At 49.1% G+C, this 24144-nt stretch overlaps 1 long non-coding RNA gene across 1 annotated transcript; it reads left to right on the top strand.

Moving 5' to 3' along the window:
• Positions 1-3013: 3013 nt before the first annotated feature.
• LOC106726977 lies at positions 3014-23850 on the top strand. The gene is made up of 3 exons (XR_001363130.1): positions 3014-3105; positions 7248-7249; positions 23839-23850. It is a non-coding gene; the product is annotated as an uncharacterized LOC106726977 (long non-coding RNA).
• The last annotated feature ends 294 nt before the right edge of the window (positions 23851-24144 follow it).

Below are 24144 nucleotides of genomic sequence, written 5' to 3'. Positions count from 1 at the left end.
TTTATTGCTTTCCCAAACTGGAACTCAACCTAAGAGTCTCTTTAACAGCAAGAGTTGAGGGCTTGCCGAAACCGGTTTGGCTCAGTGGATGGAGAGTGGATGGAGCATCGGCCTGCGGACTGAAAGGTCCCGGGTTCGATTCCGGTCAAGGGCATGTACCTGGGTGGCGGGCACATCCCCAGTGGGAGATGTGCAGGAGGCAGCTGATCGATGTTTCTCTCTCATCGATGTTTCTAACTATCTCTCTCCCTTCCTCTCTGTAGAAAATCAATAAAATATATTTTAAAAAAAAAGAGTTGAGGGCTAAAAGGAAGCTTGAAAATTACCCATCTGCATTGCCCTCCTAATAAAAAGCTGCTTAGTTACACACAGTTCCTGAAACCTATGGTAGGGTCCCACAAAGATGATCTGGGGACCCTTAAGAGATGAACATTGCTTACTTTAATAGTATAAGACTATTTGAGGTGCATTAGAAAAAATGTAGCATGTCAAATCCATAATTTCACTGATACTATTGACTAAGATGAATAAAAGGGTATTTTATTTTTACAAGTAATTGATTTAAAAGAAAAATTATCATAATCTTAGAGGTAGTATAGTTGACTCTTGAACAACATGAGGGTTAAGGGCATTGACTCCCCCACACACAGTCTAAAATTTGCATAAGAGAAAAAATAAAAGAAAATTTACATATAATGTTTGAGTCCCGCAAAACTTAACTGCTAATAGCCTACTGTTGACCAAACGCCTTACCAATAACATAGATAGTTGGTTAACACATATTTTGTATATGTATTATACACTATATTCATATAATAAAGTAAACTAGAGTAAAGATAATTATAAAAACCAGAAAATACATTTACAGTATTTGTTGAAAAAAAATCCATGTATACATGATGTTTGTTGAATGGTCAACTGTACGTGCAAATGATAACAATCATGATGGTAGCTTGGGATGCCTGAAATTTGGGAGACTCCGTTGCAGCAGAAGAATCCTAATTCTGGGAGCCTGTGGGTTTGGATATGCACTCTTGCTCTGCCACTTGCTGGCCATGTGGCTTTGGGCACCTTGAATGGTCTCCTGGGCCTCCAGCTGCTTGTGGGTAAGCAGAAGGGGTCTCAATGACTGTGGTTCCTTCTTCACGTTCGAAGACTGAGGAGGTTGGATCAGGGGTTCTAGAGCCAGTGCCTGGACCAGGATGCCCCACATTCCTGCTGAGACATCCTGGTGTGGCCCTGGAAGTGTCCTTCTATGCATGGTCCCAGCCTTCCCTGTGCCTGAGAACACCCCATAGAGGTATCTCCTAAATCCCTGTTTGTGTTGAGTTATGCCTCTGTCACTTGTAGCCAAAGGGCCCTAATGAATATAACTGGCTCAAGACCAAGCATGTCAAACTCGCAGCCCACAGGCCACATGCCTTGTTTATTTGGCCCATGTTAGCCTTTGAGTTTGACATGCTTGCTCTAGACTCTCACATCTTCCTGGGCTTTTGTCCAGGTCAAGTTTCTCTGGCCTTGTTGGCCAAACCTTTCTCCTCCTGGGACCCTCTCTGCCACCCTCCCACCTTCCCTGTCCAGCCCAGCTCACAGGTTGGCTCCTCTCACCAGACCTCCCTTCCTCTCTTCTCTGGGCTGCTTGGCCCCTGCTCACCTGGACAGGCACCCCTGAGCAATTCTGCCAGTGTGGCCCTGCTTCCCCACAGAACTGACCGACCACAGCAGAAGTGACCACACCCAGCTAGTGGGATACAGACTCCTTCCTCGCAGCGGTTCTCAACCTGTGGGTCGCGAACAATGAAAATACATCCTGCATATCAGATATTTACATTATGATTCATAACAGTAGCAAAATTACAGTTTTGAAGTAGCAACGAAAATAATTTTATGGTTGGGGGTCACCACAACATGAGGAACTGTATTAAAGGGTCGCAGCATTAGGAAGGTTGAGAACCACTGCATCTATTGACAGGGAGCTAGACAGCCTGATGGTCCCCACTCCATCTTCCTGAGTTAACATCCTGTTTCCCCACTGGCATGGACAGTGTGTGGGTTTGTAGCAGATACCTTGGTCATTTCCTGGCACATTAATAGCTGTGGGATGACTTTAATGATTCGTGGTGGATATGAAAGCACACATTTTATAGGTTGAAGGGTGAGCATCAGATGGGTGTGGGTCACACTCTAAGCTTTGCTTTTCACCATTAGAACATCGTAAAGAGTGCCTGGAAGCTTCAGCTATCTGCCGATAAACTCCTCATCGCAAACTGATCACAGTTAATACATTCTGACGTCCTGAGCACATCTCCATAGGAACTACATAGAATGACCTTGGATCTGTTCTTGACTCCCCTTTCCCTCTCAATTTCCTGAGCTCCCTCACTGCTGGCCTACGGTTTCACCAGTGGTCCCGTCACCTGATGTCCACGGCTCCTCTCTGGTGTCCTCTCTTCTAAGGTTTCAGCTCAACCCTTTTTCAAGAATGCCCCCTCTCCTGCCTCTTCACTTGTTCCTGGCCACAGCACCACCTTCACTGGCTCCCATATTTCCCTCTGTTAACTATCTCTTCATTAAACACTCCCATCATTCCTCTGTGATCAGGACATTTGTTTCCTGCCATTTGTTCCCTGACTCATACACTTAGCTATCTTTTCTCTTCAATGCAGTTATACCTGAAATACTGGAGAATTTCATTGAATCTAAGAAGCCATCAATTAGAAGACACACCATTATATTCCCTACCACTGAGACAGAAAAAAAAACACAACTAAACTTGTAGTTGTCACACAGCATCACTAATAAGGTGCATTCTGATTTTAGATATGAAAATGGGAAACCAAATCGTGCATTTCTGGATCAACAAAATGCATTATGAATTGATTTGTCCCCACCACAGTGTAAGCCAGGGGTGGGGGAAGGTCCTGCCTGTGGGCAGTATAAGGCTCATGAAATCATTTGGTGTGGCCCTGCCAAGGCACTAGGGGTGAGTTAATTAGATGTTTGACCAAATATAGCAGCTAACTTTAAGTTGATAATTTTGTATGGCCCTTGAATGATGTTATACATATCCAAATGGCTTGGCAGAGAAAAGGACCCCCACCCCTGGTAAGCCCTCTGAAGGCAGGGACTTTCTCTCTTTTCTTCCCTGTTGCAGCCAATACTTGGCTCACAGTAGGTGCTCAAGAAAGACTTTTTGGATGAAGGAATGACATCCATCTCTCCCTTGCCTCCAGTCCCTTAGGGCATAGCCTTTGCAATAAATAAGCAGAGCCTATAATGGAGCACTTACTAGTACCTCCTTCCTGCAACAGTCTAGAAATGTCCCTCCTCCTTGCTTCCTTTCTCCTCCCCCACAAGCCTTTCAAGACAGCCACCAGACCTGACCGAAGGAGGAGCTTTTCAGAGCTTGATCCCAAGGTCACCTTCCCAGTCCCAACCTGTTGTGCTGCTGGTTAGCTTTCCTGCAGACGTGGATACCTGTGAGCCAAAGACCTAAGGAAATGAGATGGAAGGTGTGTAAGAAAGAGCCCGTGGACTTTTGCAGAGGTAACATTCCCATGACTTAATCACTTGGGATTTGTCAGCATCTCTTCCAGCTTGAGGTGAGAGGATTTCAACCCCTTCCTTTGATTTTATTTACCAGCCTGCAGGGGACTGGTAAGTCTCATCTCCATCACCCTTGAGTGCTCGTACTAAGGAGATGATGCTCCCTCTTGCTGAGTTAAAGGCTATGCAGGCAGAACCCTAACCACACAGGGTTCACAGGCCTCCCTGTACCCGGCACCCCACAGAAAGCTTCAAGTAACAGCTTTTGGGAAGGACAGAATGATTATCGTCTCATTTCACTTCGCATGGACGAGGTAAAAGAAGGCTTTTAACAGGAGCAGAAGACATGGGCATGTCTGTGAGCAAAGAAGTGCAGCCAGAATGGGGAGATGAGGCAGGCAGGACAGTGGGAAGCTCTGAGCAGAGCCAAGGGTGGGGACAGGGTGGGGAAGAGGTCTTGGCATGTGAGCCAACGATGGGAAACCTAAAACTGCCAACAGATTTAAGCTGGCCCATGCTGGGAGACACAGGAAGCATTTTTCAAGGATAGAAGGAGTGAGAGATCATTAAACTAAGTTACCAGGGCTTCCAAGAGACCCTGGGAGTAATTTCATGAGAGAGGCCCTGACATTGCAAAAAGTCTAAAATAATTCTTCGCTCAGCTATTCACGGTCGGGAGGATGATGAAGTGGTTGCCAGAAATAAAAGATAACCAAAATATGTTGGGGGTTTTTAACGGAGCAAAATCCCTGTATGTGTAACTATATAGATATGGGAAGAGCAAGAAAAATAAGAAGTGAAGGAAAGAGGAAAAAAGGAGCCATAGCGAGGGGAAATTGAGGTTATTTGTTTCCTGATGTTGCAGTGGGACTTTCTATGATGCAGTTGAGCTCGGAAAGCCACCTTCAGCCTTGGAGCCGTGGCTGATACCTACCTTCAGGTTCGGCAGGGACATGGGGCCCCAGAGCTCTCAGGGAGCCACAACAAGGCCACGTCCACTCCCTTGTCCTGTGAGTCCTGCGTCTCCCCACTGCCTGCCCAGGGGCCCCCCAGTCACTGCTCCAACATGAGTGCCCTGCTTCCCCACACCCCTCCCGGCTCCTACTTCAGAGCTTCAGAAACCCCAGCTCATGCGATCATTTCACAGGACAAAAGACGAGGCACTCAGGAGCACTAACGCTCCTAGACTGATTCTTCTCAGCATCTTCCAATTACCTCAGAGGCAACATCTTGATTCGGTGCTAATATGCTTCAGCTCCTCTCTAAGCCTCGCTGATCAGCCTTTGGAACGGAGAAGGAATAGGCCCGGGCTCAGCGCAGAACCCAGCACCTCTGTGCAGGTTCACTGTTTCCATTGCTATGGTTACCGTCCTTTTGCAGCAAAACGTGCTGGTCTTCCCTTTACTCTGCTGACACAGTTTTCCTTCCATAGAAGTTGCTTAGCGAAAACAAACAAACAAAAAGGTCTATATTTAAAGAAAAAGATTGAGTGCATCGGCAGTCGGCACACCTAAGCCCGCAGGCTGACCCACTTACCTGTTTTGTCAATCGAGTGTCACTGGCGCATGGCCAAGCTGATTCATTTACAGACCCGGCTCTGGCTGAGATGTGCTCACGATCCAGCAGCAGCGTGGAGAAGCTGCGACAGAAACCTTGTGCCCTCGAAGCGTGAGAGTCACTCTCTGGCCCTTCACAGGAAACATTTATCCATTTACTCCTGGAGTCAAGGATACCTGCTGTGTGCAGGTGTGGGCAAGCGGAGACCATGGGCTGGGAATGATTTAAATTCTTGAACAGTGAGCCATGGTTAGGAACTTGGACCCCGGGATGGGACAGCACCAGGTGAACCCCAACTCCCTCACTGACCATCAAGTCCCTTCTCCTTGGCTTCCTCGTCTATAAAATGGGAAAGCAGGCCCCTTGTGCAGAATGAGATAATGCAGAAAGGCACAGACCCAATGCCTGGCATAGAGCAGACAGCCAGATGTGAGATCTGGAGGGAGGAGAAAGAATGAAAAGGGGTTGCTAGGCAACACCTGATGCTGGAGTTGGCAGAAATTGGCCAAGGGACTGGGGCATCGGTAAACCCACCAAAATCACCTCCTCTGTGTTGCCCCAGAGTCACCAGTGAAATGTGCCCATCACAGCTGCCACTGGGACGTGGAATTTAGGGGAGAGACGGACAAGGAGAAGGGGCCCATGTGGTGTCCAAATGCTGGACCCCTGCAGAAGTGAGAAGAGCATCCACCAGGCACGGAGTGGAGAGTCCGAGCTCAGCAGAGGTGGGAAATGAGAGCGGAGGAGCAGGAGAAATGCCTGGGGAATCACAGAAATGTAGGGGAGGACTTTGCACTTCCCGTGGATGTGGGGCCTTTGCCCGTTCCTGGGACTCCCAGGGAGCCCCGGGGTCTTCCCCGATGCAGCTGGCTCCTTCCCACACCAGACACCAGACAGATGCAGAGGGGAGGGGACCCCCAGGGCGGTCCCTCTCTGCACAGGGTGGGAACTCCACCCTTTGAACAGATGCTAATTATTACCCACCACCCCCCATGCCCGTCTGTCAGCCGCTAAAATTAGGTTGTGTTGTGCTCTCCTCCCACAGGTGCAGCTGAGTTTGGGAAATGACGCTGTTTTTAGCGCCGGTGCAAGCCGGGAGGACTGACTCCTAGACCTCGGGACCAGGGTCTGTCTGCACAGGAACTTGCAGGAGCAGGAGGCGCCCCACAGTTATCAATTCCTCAGAACATCAAGGAGGACCCAGCTCTCCCGTGAGCTCAGTCGTGGGAGCCGCTGCTGGGCTCCGTGTGGTCAGCGGGTCTGTCCTGCTATGGAGACGGCGTGGAGACACGGCATCAGCAGCCTAACGTCCAAAGGGCAGGGTTCTGCTCAGCAAAGAGCACCGCGAGGCAGCGTTCACCTGGCATGAACATAGCTCACCTGCTCCCTGGAAACTGTGTTTCCGCCTTTCTTACCTGCGGGTTGAATCCCTGCCGAGCTCCTGGGGTCACTGGCACGCATGTCTGCTGGGGGGGTCAGGGACAAGCCTCAGTGGCTGTTCCAGCCCAGCGGGAGGCAGGTCCGTCTCCACGGCGCACAATGTCTGGCTCACAGTCAGCCACTTCCCACTGGGCCCCTGGGAAGAGCCATCTTTGCTGTCATCGCTGGTTTGTGAGAGAAGAGAACCTCTCAATCCAGGAATTTGGCTCAAAGCCCCTCACTTTCCCGCTGCAGGTGGCTCCCAGCGTGAACTTGAGCACAGTCCATCTCAGTCCATCGTGAAGACACAGATCCCGCTCATCTCACCTGGAGTGGAGGCCCAGCCCACCTGCCGGATCCCAGTGCTGCCCCGCAGGCTCTTGGGAACTCAGGTATCGCATGTTCTTCTCAGGGACGGTGGGTCGGCATCTGGAGCAGAGATTGCACGCTCACGGAGGGAAGGATGGAATCTGGAAAAGAGGGAACACCTGGGTGAAGTGTTTTTGCATTTTGCCCCTCTGGAAGCCAGGTATTAGAAGGCTGAGAAATGTCACCTAAGAAGGTCACAGAGTACAACCGTTCATGAGGGGCTGTCTGTACAGGTATCGGGACTTCAACACTTAGCTTTCTGAGAGCTAGTTAGGAGGTTGGACCTCAGAGTGAGACAGCACCCAACCCCTGGAGGCAGAGTCTCTGGGTTCAAATCCCAGCCCACTACTTACTAGCTGTGTGCCCTTGGACAAGTGATTTACCCTCTCTGTGCCTCCGTTTTCTCGTCTGTAAAACAAGGACAATGGCAGTGCCTGCTGCACAGGACCAGTGGCCATAGGACTATCAGCTCCATGTCCTTTTCTGCTGGGATCAATTCTGTCTCCTGGGTCAGATCTTCCCTGCAGAAACACAGGCTGAGAAGGATGCTCTGAGGTCATCCTCCTCGTCGTCATCACCATCAACAGCCTCAGGTGTCACTGAGTCATGGCAGGTGCTAGCCCATGGCCCCTGAGATGGAGGCACAGATGCAGAGCAGGTGCCTTCTCATTCACCTTCCCAGCATCAGCTGATCCTGGGGGCTGCCCCAGACTCATCCTGGTCTGACATCGCCTTGTGTTTATTTCATTTTCACATTCATTGTCCATCTCTCCCACTCAAATGTAAGATCTAGGATTACAGGGATACTGGCACTGCTGGTCACCACTGCATCCCCAGCACCCAGTAGGTGCTCAGTGACATTTACAGGACAAATGATGAATCACAGTGGTGCAAGTTTGGGGGGTGGGCAGTGTGCCTTCATTATAGCGGGCACACATACTAATGTCAGCTGGTGCTTACAGCCCCCTTTGTAGCCTGCAGGCCCAAAAGCATCCACAACCCCTGAGAGAGAGAGAGAGAAACACAAATCTAGACACTTAGCCAGAGAGGAGAGAAAAGGAGAGATTTAAGAATGAGCGAAGGAGGTATTTTCCAGCGTTGAACAAGAACATATGTTTCCTCCTGGTCTCAAGATAATGGAGGACACTCCAAAGAGAACAACCTAGAAAACATCAGTGCTTTATCCTAAAGACTAGCCACAGTCAAGTGCCAGGGAATCTGAAGGAATGGAGCTTTGGGATATAATTTCTTTAAATTACGGAGCAGAAGGAGACAAGGCAGCAGGCCCTGGGCCAAGAGCTTTGGCAGGTCCGTCTGCGTCTGGCCACCTGACGGCAGCTGGCAGAGTGGGCGCAACTCAGGGATCGAGGCCCCTTACCCCCACATCTGGCCACCTGACGGCAGCTGGCAGAGTGGGCGCAACTCAGGGATCGAGGCCCCTATTTACCCCCACAGCCCTTTCCGCTCCCGTTTAAGGATAATCAGCCTTTTCTGCTGTCTCTCGAGAGCTGTTGGGAGCAAAGCTGCCAACTACAGGCTACATCTCAAAGCTCCCCTACAGTAACTGCTCTTGCTAAACCCAAAGCCCCGATTCCAGGGCGGCCTCTCCACCTGATCCATCTGTGACCCCAGTTGGGGACTTGCTGAGGACCGTGGGCTGACACTCACACGGTCCTCCTGGGGTGCGGGGCTGGGGTTCTGAGTGCTCCAGGCATTACCTCCCTTCATCCTCACCCACACGCGGTCACGGGGTCCTGTCAGGAGCCACGTGTCACAGATGAGCCGCGTCAGGCTGGGCAGGACCCACACTCCCTGGGGCCGAGGCTGCAGGGCCACACAGCCAGGCCCAGGCCCACACCCCTGACCACTGAGCACTGACCGTGCACTGACTGTGCCCTCACTAGTGGAAGGGGGCCTCGGCGACAACCCCAGACATGGCTCCAGACGGCTCTGTCCGGGAAAAAATCCTGCTCTTCACGCGGCACCACCTTGCTCATTTTAATACTTAATGGCACGTGCACCAAGCTGCTTGTGTGTCTGTTTCATCCCAGAGCAAAGTCACGCGTGTAATCCTTCTTGCCCACTTATCCAAAAGAGAACTATTGGTGAATGGTTAAGCAACTAGACAAATTGCCACTGTTCTCTCTTCCTTAGAACAGTCAGAGGCCGCCCGACTGACTTCCACCGACAAAAGTCTGATTAAATCTCCTTGGTTTCCAGGGCTACGAGCAGGCAGCCCCCCGGGAATCGGCAATTACACCTGTTTATGTTCTCCTACCTCCCAAACCAGCCCTTTATTCCTGAACACGCACTTTTAGGCATCAGGCATTCATATAAATTACACCATACAATTATTTGTAATTAAGGGTGAAAATGGGTACCTTGCTGCAAGGATGAGCCCTTTTTTGCCAAACTAAATCACGCCTATGCCAGCGTGCGGGCCCGGGGAGGCAGCGTGGAACACAATTAACTTTCTTCTGACTTAAGGGGAGTTTATGTTGCTGTTTTTCATAATCATAATATCTCAGGGCATCTAAACAGTTTTTCTCTAATGTAATTGCATTTCTACCAGCAAGACGGCTTGGGTTTAACTATCAGCTCGGGCAGAATTAACCACCAGCGCGTATTTTGTGGGTGACGCTGGAATTTTGTTAGAAAATCCATGCACAACCGCCTCCTCTCAGGAGCTGAGGGCTTCGATCCCAAGACCCACTTCCCCTACTTTTAACATTTCTCCTTCCCACATCAATTTGTTTGAGACACAGTAAAAGCTTGACTTCTACATCCCTGACATACTCCCATCTGCTCCAAGCTCCAACCCACGCGCAGCCAGAAGGTGCTCAGAACAACCAGGTCGGGTTGCCTTTCAGCCTCTGATGGCAAAATAAACTCGGCAACTGCAATTCTTTGTGTCACTGTGTGTAAGGCAGGTATTCTCCACAGGCTGCCTCTGAGAAAGGCTAGAAGGAACAAAGGTAGCTTCCCCGGGGAGAGATGCCATCGGGGTGACAAGGGACACGAGAAGAGAAAGGCTGTCCCAGACAGTGTGGTTGGAGAAGGACAGGAACTGGAGAATGAGGAGGCTGAGGTGCAGGTCTCAAGGTTTCTGCTGAGACCCATCCAGGCCCAGCTCAGTCGTGGCTGAGAGACGTCCCAGGCTGGGGTCATCTGAGCCCCTGAGGCCCCTCTCATCTCCCAGGCAGCCACTGAGCTCCCCAGTGAGGCCAGGAGTCCCCATATGCCTGGAAAACTTAGACCAAGGCTCGGACACAGAGGACCACGGAGTTTGCTGTGAATTGTGGGAAAGACACATGAGCAGAGGGTGCTTTGCAGCCCCTCCAACCGGGTGAGTGTCTGAGCCGGTGAGTCAAGTCCTCACCTGAAATCAAATCCATAGTACCTGCCCGCAGGGAATACACACATGCAGGCACACATACACACATGTGCACACAGGCATAACACACAGGTACACACACAGAGGCACTCACAAATGAGATCTGTCCCCTCCTCCCTAACCAAGGATAAGGTACGAAACATAGACATCACCATGTTTGAACAACTGCGGGAAGTAATCAAGTGACACCAACTCAGGCGAGCCCAGGACCCCCCACCTCTGTTGTGTGTCTCTTTGCCCTGTCTCCATTATTATGTTTCTTTGGTGGGGAGAAAGGGGGAGCAGAAAACTGGCCCAGTCTGGGGAACTGAGGCCTCACGAACTCACCTCTGTTGTGTGTCTCTTTGCCCTGTCTCCATTATTATGTTTTCTTGGTGGGGTGAAAGGGGGAGCAGAAAACTATGGCCCAGTCTGGGGAAGTGAGGCCTCATGAACTTGAGGCATAAGGAAGGCAGTGCATGGTAATACAGTGTATTTTAAAGCTATGTTGCCCTATACACACACATACACAGGTTTGCCAGATTTAGGGGGGAAAAATTGCATTTCAGATAAGTGAAGAAGAATTTCTTAGTATCAGTATGAACCAAGCATATGGAGCACAGTTGCACACACATACCCAGGTTTGCCAGATTTAGGGGGAGGGAGGGAGGGGGGGAATTGTATTTCAGATAAGCGAAGAAGAATTTCTTAGTATCGGTATGAACCAAGCATATGGAGCACAGTCATGCTAAAAATTGTTTATTGTTTATCTGAACTTGAAATTGAACTGAAATTCCTATATTTGATCTGGCGACCCTTCTCCTCCCCCTCCCCTTCCCACACACAGGAGCGCCCTTCCTTTTCTTTCATGGACATCTTATCCAGCGCTCTACAGAAGAGGCGGCTACAAGGCAGATCCTACCCCCTGAGGCACCTCCATGGACTCTGTGGCCCCAGTTAGGAAAATCACAAGTTCGGTGAAAGCGTTGGCGCCCCAACGCCAGGCACGGCTTCACCTGGGTCCAAACCCACCTGCTAGCCTTGTGACCCTGGAGGAGACCCTTTCCTCCTCTGAGAGTGTTTGCTCATAAGATTCAGCTTACGTTTGAATCTGAATATTCGCACATCTGTGCATGTTGGGATACCCACCCTCTCACCCCTCCGTGTGTCCCTGCCTCTCCCGCACAGTGCAGTCCCCCTCCTTTGGGACAAAGACAGGAGGGCTGCTCTTGACCAGGTTCTCTGGGGGGGACAGGGAAGAAGGGCAGAGAAGAATTTCCCTGAAAGAGTCCTGGCATCTCTCCTTGGATTTGTTCATCTTGTAATTAATAGTGAAGGGGATTTCTTACTGCATCTCCACCTGCCATTACAGAACCACTGGAGGTTTTAATTAAATTAAAGTCATTCATTAACTATGGAAAGGGAGTGTGGAGAACAGACGGGAAGACCTCTGGCCCTGGTGCTTTTCCTTTTTTGGTCATAAAGGAGAGAAAGCTCATCAAAACAGGCTGGCCAGTGTGTGATTCAGTGCCCTGACAGGCAGCTCGAAGGACAATGGTGGGGAGTTGGCTGGTGGCACATCGGACATTTGCATATAAAGGATCAGCCTCCCTCAGACCAAGTTTATGGACGGCAGCAGCTGCGGCTGGGTGTGAGGTTTAGGCTTTGGATATATTTGCTGTCTGGCTTTGTTTTTCTTTTTTGGAATTTCTGAGTTCTCCTGAGACATTAATAACATATTAAGTTTCCAAATTTACTGCTTGAGAGATGAGTTAACTCTAAAAAGTCTGGCTTCCAGGATGATGGTGTGTGTGTATGTGTGTGTGTGAACCTTTGTGTGTCTGCCCAGAATGGGGCTCACACTCACTGATCTTGAAGATCCAGTTCTTGTATTTGCAGACAAATAAATACAGAGAAGGCCCACTGCTATTTGGAGAGAATTGTGAATGTAAGTGTTGAGACCTGCATCACAAGAATGGCTCCCAGTCTATTGATTTAGGCTGAATAGATACTGATCCTGTCTGGTGGCGGTCGTGACCTGTTCTTAAACTCCCCCTCCCTCAGAAGCTGGAAATTCTCTCCACTCAGAGAACACTCCATCTTGAATGCTTCATACTCTCTTACTCTTACTTTGCAAAGCAAGTCCACATTGCCCAGTGGCCCTGGCTTCTGACTCTTAGCTTCATCTGACTCAACCCTGCTTGAGACTTGGGTAAATTCTACCCCAGCCCCAGGATCATGTTATGAGCAGCTCGCCTGTGTGTGTGAGAGATGATGGGCAAGGCCATCCCCCAGGGACCAGGAGCCATACCCACAAAGTGTTTGGACAGGTGGAAGCTAGATGCGTTATAGGAATTTAGAACCATCATCAAATTAGTTATCTGTCACATAGGGAGCTCCTGTGCTACCTAAGGTCAGGATTTGGTCTGCAGTGGGTGCTGTGTGTACCTGCTCCCCAGGTGAAGCAAGGCTCTTGAACAGAAGTTTCTGGTCTGGCAAATAAAGTCTTAACCATCAACATATCTAGCACATGCCACGTCCCAATCAACAGTGGCTGTTTGGACCCAGTCCTTTAGAATACAGAGTTAATGCAGCATTTCCAAAAGCAGTGACCTTGGCGACCCTTGAGTACACGGGATAACTGTACATGCCATGTCCATCAGTGTCATTTAGTCTTAAGGTATGTGTTTATCATAACCCATATGAGAAAAAAAATAGAAAAAAGAAAACATGGACACGATTTCACAGCCATAATTACATGGGTTGAGATCTAATTTTTAAAAGTGAGTTCATTTAAAGAAAAATATCAAATGGGAGGAGGCGAAGGAGGGGTGGTGTCCTGAGATGGCCCAGAACATTCCTGAGGGGGATGCTAATGGGTGACACTTGGGAAATGCTGAGTTACTGGCAGGCTCGGAGTTTGGGCACCAGAGTTTGGTCTGGGGAGGCCACACCCTACCCCGCAGGAGTCACAGAGGGGTGTCAGGGTGACCTCAGCCCTGGCCCAGCGTGGAGGAAAGGTTCCATCATGGAACGACATTGTGTCTGTTTTTCTTCACACATCCCCAGATTGATGTTGAAAAAAACAAGTTTGGGTTGGCTGGCCTGGCTTCACTGAAAATGCTTACCACTGGCTCCTTTGGCCCTTCAGGCTGATGTCTTCCAGATTCTCACCTCCCATCCGAGCTGTTCGTCTGCATCAAGGCTGGGCTTTAGAGGAGTTTAGAGCACTTGTTTTGGTATAAAAGATGCTGATTTATAGAGCCTCTTCATTATGGCCGTTTTAATGAAGCAGGTTACTGTCCCCAAGGGGAGGCTTAACATGTAGGGCTACTTACCCATAGATGCTGCTGTCATTTAAAAGGATTGTTGAAATTGCACTTTAATATTGAGTCGACATAAATCTTTTGACTGGCTTATCTGGGCAGGGCTGAGTGCATCTAACACGTGGGTATGCAAGGGAGCTTACAGGCAAAAGCACCCAATCGCTAATTGCCTCTGAAATTACTAGGATGGAAACATAAGCAGTCAAGACCCTGATTTTATGCCCCGTAAAAATAAGAAACGGTTCCATAGGCTGTTTGCTTTTCGCCAACTCAGCATTAGGAGCTGCTGACTGCAGCAGGTGAATTATTCACCAGGTGGCGGCCTCCCCTGCATTGAGGAGGGAGGCTGGGACAGGTCGATGGGCAGCCAGCCTTCGCTCCTTTTCCCTTCTCAGGTGGTATGTGGAGACCAAGAGAGGGCGAGTTCTCATTACCAGTTGCTTCGTCATGGTTTGTGAAGAGCAGGCAAGGGGTTGGTTATGCCTGGAGTACCCTGGATTCATGCATTCAACAAATATGTATTGAGCCCCTACTATGTGCCAAGCACTGCACTCGTCCGAGCCACTATAGAGAGATAACATGGACCGAAATCCCCACTGCTGCAGGGTGGTCCCTGGGAGGGGGAGGGGTAGAGTGGACTTGGTGAGGTGGCTCTGGTGGTTGTCATGACTGCTGCCTCCTCCAAGGAGCAGCGAGCATTCAGCTCACTTTTACTGAGCCCAGCCCCCACAGTAGGTGAGGCATGGTTCTTAGCATCTATTTATATGAATCACCTTATTTAATGCTCACAAACCAAGAGGTGCATAGCATTAGTAATCCCACTTTATAGACAAGGAAACTGAGTTAGAGGTTAAGCAATCTAACCCAGTGAGTAAATGGCACAGTCAGAATATGGACCCTAGTTTGTTGAACTTCAGAGTCTCTGTTTCAATCACTTTGCCATCTTGCCTCTCCTCTAAGGAACTGCAGTGGCTAAAGCCAGATACTGAGCCCTAAAAAGTCATTTATTTCTGAACCATTTGTCAAAAGACTTTCTTTTCCCCACTGAATTTCCTGGGTACCTCCGTGGAACATCACTTGAATAAATATGAGTGGTGTGTTTGTGGAGTCTCTCTTCTGTTCCACTGATCTATGTATTTTTCCTTAAGCCACTACCACCCTGGCTTGATTACTGTAGCTTTATAGTAAGTCTTGAAATCAGATAGTATAAATCCTCCAACTTTGCTATTTTGAAATTTATTTGACTAGTCTAGATCTTCTGTGTTTTCATGTAAATCTCATAATCAGCTCATCAATTTCTAAATATGCCTCCTGGAATTTTGGTTGGAATTGCATTAAATCCTTAGATCAGTTTGGGGAGAATTGCCATCTTAAGGACAATATTAAATCTTTTAATCCAGGAACCTGGTCCATCCTTTTATTTATTTTGGTGTTTAATTGGCAATGTTTTGGTGTTTTTAGAATATGGGTCTTGTAAATATTTGGTAAAATAAACCCCTAAGTATTTTTAAATGTTTGATGCTATTGCAAATGGTATTTTAAAATTTCATTTCCCAATTTTATGGAATTTAAAGTGATGTATTCTATTGATCCTCTCTCCTGCAATCTTTCTAACTTACTCTGTACTTCAGTTATTATTTTTTTTATTATTCTTTAGGACAAGTGTCTCTTTTATCCAATCTTGGTTCCCTCCCTAGAAATAACCACAGTGATCTGTAGACTATATCTTCCTTGATCCTTTTTCATATATTTTCCCCACATATAGATGGGCCCATTCAAAAGGCATAATATTTGATCCTATTTCATGCAGATGTTATCAAACTGTTATCATTTTTTAACTTGATTTCATTCTTCAACTCATTTTCACTCAACACCATGTCTTGAAGATGTTTCCAAGACAGTAATAAAGATATACAAATTCACTGTACAGTTTCCTATAGTTTGGAGAAACCTGTATTTATTTCATTGTTCTTTGGTTGAGGGACATTTAGTTCAATTCCAGTTGTTTGCTATTCTGCACACTGCTGCAATGAACATCCCAAACATACCTCCTTGCCCATGGGGGTAAAGTTTTCCCAGGACAAAATGTGGCCAAGGGCAGACCAACTGGGTCATGAACTGCATACACCTGACATTTGCAGAGATGCTGCCCTCCCTCTGCCCGGGGCTCCTGGTGAGACTCAGATCTGCAGGGCACCGTGTTAAGTCCAAGAGGGAGGGGATGTGTGTGCACGAGAACCCACATTTGGGGAGGAGGTGTGATTTGCACTCGGATGTGATGAGGTGGATCTCAGAGCCCTCACAGAGCTCTGAGGGAAGCCAATGTCCTCCTGGCAGCCTCCTTCCCATCCTCTCCCCCGCCCTTCTCCCCACACTTCTCAGGCCCTGCAGCTCTCCTCCTCCTCCCGCTGTGTCACAGCAGGTCCTCTCAGTGGGGAGGAAGAAAGCAGCCTGATGGATGGGTCTGCATGAGAGGATGCTCATTTGTGTTTTCCAAGCTGGGGGATGGAGCACTGGGAAATGCAGGGTTGGAGAGAAGGGGGGGGAGGGTGATCAGCAGCCCCTGGGAAATGCAGGGGTGGAGAGAAGGCTTCCTGAGGTGCCCATATTTCACAGGTTGCTTTTCAGGGTGCACCTATGAGGCTGCCCTCTTGACACAAGGGGTTCAGTTCCAGAGAGGGTTCCACCCACGACCCAGTGCCTCCTGGGAACTTCACGGTGTTATGGATGGAAAGGACTGGCGATGTCACGCCCTCAGGATCTGCATGTGAAGCCCTGGGCTGAAAACCCTTCTCTGGCTGCTTGGAGCTCCGTGACCTGCCGAGGCACCTCCCACCTCTCAGACTCGCTCTCCTGCTCTGGGACAAGGAACCACGTGGACATCCATGATATCTGTCTCTGCGTGTCCATCACTGTCCCCACAGGGGATTTCGGCTCTCAAGCTCCCGTCCTTGAACCTAGTGATTTTCTCCTTTCCCATCTTGTCATCTGGAGAGATGGCACATTGAAGTACTTAGCTTTCCTCCTCCAACCCAATTAATATGAAAGTGCACAGCGATGATGAGTGGCAGCAAAAGATGAGTCATTTATATCAATTAACAGAAATAAGCATGTGCTTTGTGCAAACTCACATTGAAGACTGACCTTGGGTCCATGGAGCCCAGCAGACAATCCCAGGACTAAGACCCCCCCTGGAGCCTCTAGGACAGTAGTTCTCAACCTTGGCTGCACACTAGAATCACCTGGGAATCTTTTTAAAATCCTGATTTCTGGGCTCCTCCTCCCGGAAATTCTGTTTCTTTGTTACTAATGTTGTGGCCCCATCCCATAACAAAGAAACAGAATTTCCAGAGGATGGGGCCCAGAAATCAGGATTTTAAAAAGATTCCCAGGTGATTCTAATGTGCAGCCAAGGTTGAGAAACACCGCTCTAGGAGGAAGTGGGGATTTGGGTGGGTACTACTAGAATCGCATGTCATACCCTCTCCTTCCCAGAGGTCTCTAGGGAAACATGTCCAGGAAGCAAGAGAATGTCCAGGCAAAGCCATACCTCAGTCTCCCCAAATTTCAGCTCAGCCAAGCTGGAATGCTGAGCCTGCCTTGTCCTCAGTCCGCCCATGTGTTTTCCATGCCACTGCCTCCATGGGCTAAGCCCCATCACCCATCATGGCCTTCCTAGGTAATTACAACTGCCTCCCCCTGGTCTCTTGGCATCTACCCCCACCCCGTTCATTCAACACATACTGCAATCAAAGTGGGTTTGAAAATGTAAATCAAATCATGTCACATTCTGCTCTGAAACCTTCAATGGTTCCCCATTGCTCATCATAGCCTCCAAGGCCCTGCATGGTCTGGCCACCTCTCAGACTCGTCTCCCTCACTCTCCCTCTGGCGCACTCTGCTGCAGCCACACTGACCTCCTTGCTGCTCCTCCAACTTGCTAAGCTCATTCCTGCTCCAGGTCCTTGGCACTTACTGTTTTTCACATCTTTTCCTGTTGGTTCTTTCTTATCTCTCATGTCTCAGCTTGAACGTGACTCCCCTCACCCCACCCAAGCTAATGCTATTTATCCCCTTGCGTAAATTCAATCCATAAAACATCTGTTCAACATCTCTTGTGCACCAGCCAATTCTAGGCCCTGGGGTTACAACAATAAACAAGACAGACACAAACCCTGTCTCATGGAGCTACATTCTAATGGGAGGCGGGTACACAATAGCAAACGGGACTTTAAGAAAAGACCCCAAAATTGTCAAATGGTGACATTTGGTGTGAGATAAATAAAGAAGGACAGGTAGAGGCTATCATTAGAAACCAGGTGGTCAGGGTGGGCTTCACAGAGAAAGAGATACTTGAACAAAGACCTGAGAGAGGGGAGAGGGGGAGACATGTGAGGATCTGGGAGAAGAGTCTTCCAAAGAGAGGGATTAACAAGTGCAAAGGCCCTGGGGCTGGAATGTGCCTGGTGTTTTTGAAGAGCAGCAAGGGGGCTGCAGGTGAGAGGTCAGCTACTATCAGAGGCCAGTGCAGAGATGAATGAGGCAGTGTGACTTTTCAATTAGACATAGTGCCCAGGGCTCACAATACTTTTAGGATTATTGACTGAAGGGAAGCTCTTGCCCAAACCTGCCCTTCCCTCCCTCAGTCTTTCTCTCAGTCCCTGGCTGCACTACTTACTGGAAGATGGAAGAAGCCAGTGTGGGAAGAGCCAGGGAAGGAGCATTCCACACAGAGGGAGCAGAAGTGCAAAGGCCCTGGGGCAGAAAGATCTTCCTATGGTGAGGAACAGAAATATTTTATTTTCTTTGAAAATCATGAAGAAAACAACTAAATATAAGCCATGGTGTAATATATTAGATGAACACAGTCATTAAATAACTCTTAATTTTTTAAAAAGAACGAACCCACAGAGATTGGCAATAGGACTATGTGTTTGCTTGGACATGGTGGACAGAAGGAGACATTTAGAAAGGTTCCCAAATTTTGATCCTGGCATCTCAAAGAATGGGTTGGTCATGTTAGAGAAGATGGGTGAAGACGTAAGTCTTGGCTGATTTTGTTAGAAGTACTAATGCAGGCTTTAGGGTTGAATCCTGGATCTGGGACCACTTGGCAGAGCAACCTTGGGCCAGGCTCTTGACCTCTCTGAGCCTCATGTCCTCCATCTGTTAAAAAATGGGCATAAAAATTGACATCTTCTCTGAGTCGTCATGGGGATTAAATGAGACATTGTATGTGCTTAGCCAAGGGTTCAGCATACAGTAGGTGCCTAATAAATAGAAGCTGAGTCTCAGATCTGGGAAACCTAAGAGTAGAATTTGAGAGAGATGGTGGGACCAGAGATAAGACGACATTGAAGCTGTGAGCAAAGAGGAGCTGCCCAAGAGAGCAGGTGGGGAGAGGAGGGTGGGAGGCAGAATCTGGAGGCATGTGACATTAAGGGCCAGGAAGAAGGAGACAGAAAAGATGGTGAGAGAAGGGGGAAATCCTGACATTGGGATCTTGGAAGCCAATCAAGTCACGGGCATCAGGAAGTTCAAGACCATTACCATGGTTGGAACCTGCAAGAGTCCAGAATAAGTGGTGGGGAAAGTACTTGGGAAGAAAACATATAATGGATATCTGTGGTCTTGAGCAGTTTCTAGGCCCCCTCCTTTGCATTAATTATTCATTCATCCAACCAACATTTACTGGGCTCATTCCATTGTGTGTTGGTCTCAAGGTCACCCACGTAAGCAATTTCTGCTGCAGGGTTGTTCTGGAACGCTCCCGGTTGCCACCTGTCCTACGTCTATTTCTCAGCCTTCTCTGATCAGCTGCTTCCAGGAAATTCCCATTTTGCCTGTTAGCCAGATGCAGTTTCTGTTGCTGGAACCGAATGGATGGCTCGCACACTTGGTCCAGGTGTTTCCAGTAGAGAATGACTCCCACACCCTTCTCGAGGGTGAGCATTCGACCTAACAGGCCAACCTAAGCAGCCAATCCTCCGCCAGAATGAGTGGTCCTCACTTTAGTCCAGTGAGAGTCAGTCTGCGATGTTTCTGAGACTCTCACAAAGCAGACAGTATCTTTCCACTGGGGTGGCTGACGTGATGGGAGAACATTGAGAAATCAGGGATGAGAAATGGAGACAAATCCTTTATAGTAACATTCGAGTTCCTGGAGCCAGCTCTTCCCAAAACCCCTGGCCTTGCCCATTGCTGGGCAAATAACTTCTCCTTTTGGCTTATGTCAGTTTGAATTGGGCTTTTACAATTAAAAAGACTTGTTTAATACAAAACTACAATGCTCTAAAGTGAGTGACAATCTCCATGTTTCTTCATGAACAAATGGCTTCATAGACAGATGTTACAAGTAAATGCGGGAACACGGCACTGAGTCCATATTTGTTACTCACCTCCATCTCCCAGGCGGAGTCCACAGGAAGACAAGGGGAGGAGCTGCAGGCGATTTTTTAAAATCCACATTCCAAGGTCAACAGCAGGAGTGTTATATCCCCCTGCTTGCTAAACTCACATACCTTCCCACATCAGCTTTTTATCACAGTCTTGGGCCACCCAAATTATTCCAAAATAGACATCCTAAATTCTAAGAAGACAAGCAAAGCTAGTGTTAATGAAATGTTTAGTGCCTGTTATAGCTCATATGTTAGTTTTACATCAAATTTATGGGCCTGGAGAGGTACATTTATAATGTATGATGTGTACGTTTTATTACGTTGGAGGACTCACATATAATTAACATGGACTGTCGATTTATAGCCATCTCTATAAGACTTGGAGTGCAATTTCATTACTTTTAAATATTTACAGAGCTTTAAAGCTATAGCTTTACTTTACGGTGAATTGTGACATAACCTGGTCCTATCTGTGCCATGTTTGATGCTGAGCCCTTGGTTAGGAAACAACCCCAACTTGGGTCCTTAGGGATGTGAGCAGTGTTCTGACCACCTTAGAGGTGGCGGGGCGGCGGGGGGGACCATCCAAGGGCAGGGCCTGGGGAGGAGGGAGGACAATTCTATGAAATGACCTTGGGTCCTTAGGGATGTGAGCAGTGTTCTGACCACCGTAGAGGTGGCGGGGGGCGGGGGGGAGGATCCAAGGGCAGAGCCTGGGGAGGAGGGAGGACATTTCTGTGAAATGACCCCAGTGAGTGGCAGGCAGGGCTGCCTCAGGAACAGGAGACCTGGAACCATGAAGCACAGAGACTTCGGGGAAAGAAGCAGGACTGGGCTGGGCCTTGAAGGGCAGATGCGGCCTCAGGAGACAGGAGCTGGGGGCGAGGAGGGTGAGGGAACCATGTGACATCATCCACGTGACCGTTACCATCCTCTGGAGATGCCGTGGTTGATGTCCCCAAGCTCAGGTGTCGTTCTGTTATTTCTCCATAAATCCTCCCAGACACTGTTGGAGAAGAGGAATGAGAAGGACAAAGCATAAATCCACAGAGAGCTGACAGTCTCTGTGCAGAGGAGGGAGAGCCTCACTAACCATCTTGTTCTAACTCAGCAGGTGTCAGCGGGGCAGGGTGGGCACTGGCTCCGTGGTGGGCTCCATCGCAAGCTCCACCCAGGGACCTGTGTGCTGTGATTTAACAAAAGATTCCCACAGTCAGGAAGTGTGTATGTGTGTGTGTGTGTGCATGTGTGTACATAAATATGGGCATGAATGTGTGTGTGTGAACATGGATGTGGGTGTGAGCATGCATGCATATGTCTGTGCACACTATATTATTCATCAATTATTTTTTTGTTCAGGCAATATTTATCCAATATCTACCATGGCCTGGGATTGTGTTAGACTCTAAGAGTCAGTGGTTAAATGGCAGATGAGACAGAGAAAAACTAGCAACCAATAAGGTTAATTTTATGATGGCATAAGGGTAATGAGAGAAACTAACTGGGCAATGTTTTAAAGATTAGTGGGGGAGCAGGGGCACACCCCATAGACAGGAGGGTGGTGGAGGGTATCCCTGAGATGGTGACATTGAAGGATGCAAATTTGTCCAAACGTCTGTCTCCAGTTCAGACCCTTGTCATGGCTCCAAGCACTGGCTCCAGACACCAACTCGAATCTGCCATGAGGTCCATTCTTCCCCCAGGACCACAGGACTGAAGGGAAGCTCTTGCCCAAACCTGCCCTTCTCTCCCTCAGGAGGAAATGTGTATGTGCACATATATGTGTGTGTGTGCATGTGTGCATATGGATGTGGGCATAAATGTGTGTGGTTTTGTGAACACCATATATTCATCAATTATTTGTTCAGGCATTATTTACCAAATACCTACTATGTACCTGGGATTGTGTTAGTGGTTAAAATAACAGACAAGAGGCAGACAATAACTAGAAACTAATAAAGTTAATTTTATAATGGCATAGGGTAATGAGAGAAGCTAACTGGGCAATGTTTTAAGATTAATGGGGGGCCCTGGCTGGGTGTCTCAGTCGGTTGGAGCATCATCCCATACACCAAACAGTTGCAAGTTCCACTCCCAGTCAGTGTACATACCTAGGTTGCAGGTTTAGTCCCTAGTGCATATCGATGTTTTTGTCTCTCTCTCTTTAAAATCAACAAAAACTTCCTATGGTGAGGAACAGAAAGGAGGCCAGGGCACAGCCAGCCTTGGAGGAGGAAGTCCAGTGAACCACCAGCCCAACACCGCTCTCCCCCTCTGCTGATCCTGCTGGGGGTCCCCGCAGGCTGGACCCGACTCAAAGCCACAGGCAAGAGAGCTCTGTCGTGCTAACCACCTGAACAGCCTGTGGGTCTCAGAGCAGGGGGAGGTGGGGAAAGGGACATGGAGGGCAAAGGCAAGGAGGGAGGCCCAGGCCCACAGCCCAGGCCAACCTTTGGCATTTTATTCTGAGTTAGGTGGGGACACATGGGGGCTGTGAGCAGAGGTGACAAGATCTGATTTACATGTTGAACGTGTCATCTCACTGCTATGGGAACAGTGGACTCTAAAGGCCCCGTGGTGGAGGCCAGAGACCAGAGGGGAGGAGTCTGCAGTGATGCAGGGAGAGGTGACAGTGATGCTGGAGAAGTGGGGGCAGGGAAGGTGGGTGGAGGTGGGCCTGTCTTGGGGTCAAAGCAGAAAAGCCACACTAGGGGACTCCAGGGGCTATAAGGAGGGCTCTCGGGCTTGAACAACCGAGTGACGGCTCCGTCGTGTATGGAAATGGCCTGGACCCCTGAGCAAATGGGGGCTTGGGAGACCGGGCGAGTTAGAGCTGGGAAAGGACCAAGTGCTGCTCTCGCCCTGTGCTGTCCCCTGGAAAGCCCATCTCTGGCCTCAGAAGGAGAAACAGCAGGAATGAGTGAGACGCCCCAGGATGGCCCTGGGTCAGGGCAGCGGGTTCTCACGTTTATTTTCCTCCCATTAGGAGGAAATGCGCTGGGGCCGGAACAGGCGTCCACTGTAAAATCAATGGCTCATTAGAGGTCACCTGTGCACCCACCCCTGCCCTGAGAGTCCATTAAAATTGACTGGGACAGAGCAAGACTCAACCTACAGGGGGAGGGCAGGCGGGGCCCAGGTCCTCCCTGCAGGGGCCGCACTCCAGGGCCCCAGCTCAGCCCCCAGGGCGCAGGCAGCCTTGCTGAGTCCCTGCGGGAAGGAGACCCGCTGCAGCAGGTGGTGGAAAGGAAACGCAGCTTTGCTGTTTTCCGAGACCGAACCTACTCGTGGCTGCATTAGAGCGTGGCGGCTAAAGCACAGAGTCCGGGTCCAGAGCTGGTTTGCATTCGCTTCCTCCCAGCAGTGTGACCTTGGGCACCTTCACGTGAGCGTTCTGGGTCTCAGTGTCCTCGTCTATGAAATGGGGCAATGGTAGGTTTCTGTGGGAGGATTAGAAACATGTTCCCCTCAGAGCACTTAGAACAGTGCCTGCCGTGTGAGCTAGTATTTCCATTTGAGTCCCTGTTCTTCATAGACGGTGGGAACTTGACCTCAGACCATTTGGGGCTGACCAGTCCCCTTTTCTGAGGATTTATGTGATACCAGGTGTCAGCTGGGACCAACGTGGTCCCTAGGCACCATCTCTCTGAGCCGGCACTGGCTGAGACACAGCCACACTTCAGCCTGGGGCCTGAGTTGGCTCAAGCAGTTGCCATGGACTGGTGCCTGTCCCTCTTAGCCTTACTGTCCGCCCTGCTATCTGCATAACACCTGGGACACTTGGAAGTGACCCCACAGTTCTGGCGCTGGGGGGAACTACTGCTCTCTGCCATCCCCCAAGATCTGACAGCTAAGGGCAAAGGCTGCACAGGCAGGTGCCCGAAGGGGTGGGCTAGTGACCTGGCTGGGTGAGTGGGCTGGTGCGGGGCTGCAAGGGGCATGTGCCCTGTGCTTAGGAGTGGCTGCTCCTCAGCTCTGTCAACTTGTAGTGTGAGGGAGGCCAGGGGCTGTGGGGTCTACTTTTCTGGTTTTGAATGAGGCCAGGGTTTTTTATGTAAAATAGTTTGTGGGTGTGTGTTTTTAATATTGGCAAAAAATACAATTTTAAAAAGCAGCATGTAAAGGCAAAAATAAAAGGCATATAAATTGGAAAAGA

This window comes from Myotis brandtii, unplaced genomic scaffold (assembly GCF_000412655.1).
Source record: "Myotis brandtii unplaced genomic scaffold, ASM41265v1 scaffold342, whole genome shotgun sequence".
In the NCBI taxonomy this organism is placed as follows: Eukaryota; Metazoa; Chordata; class Mammalia; order Chiroptera; family Vespertilionidae; genus Myotis; species Myotis brandtii.
This window is presented reverse-complemented; position numbering and strand designations above follow the sequence as displayed.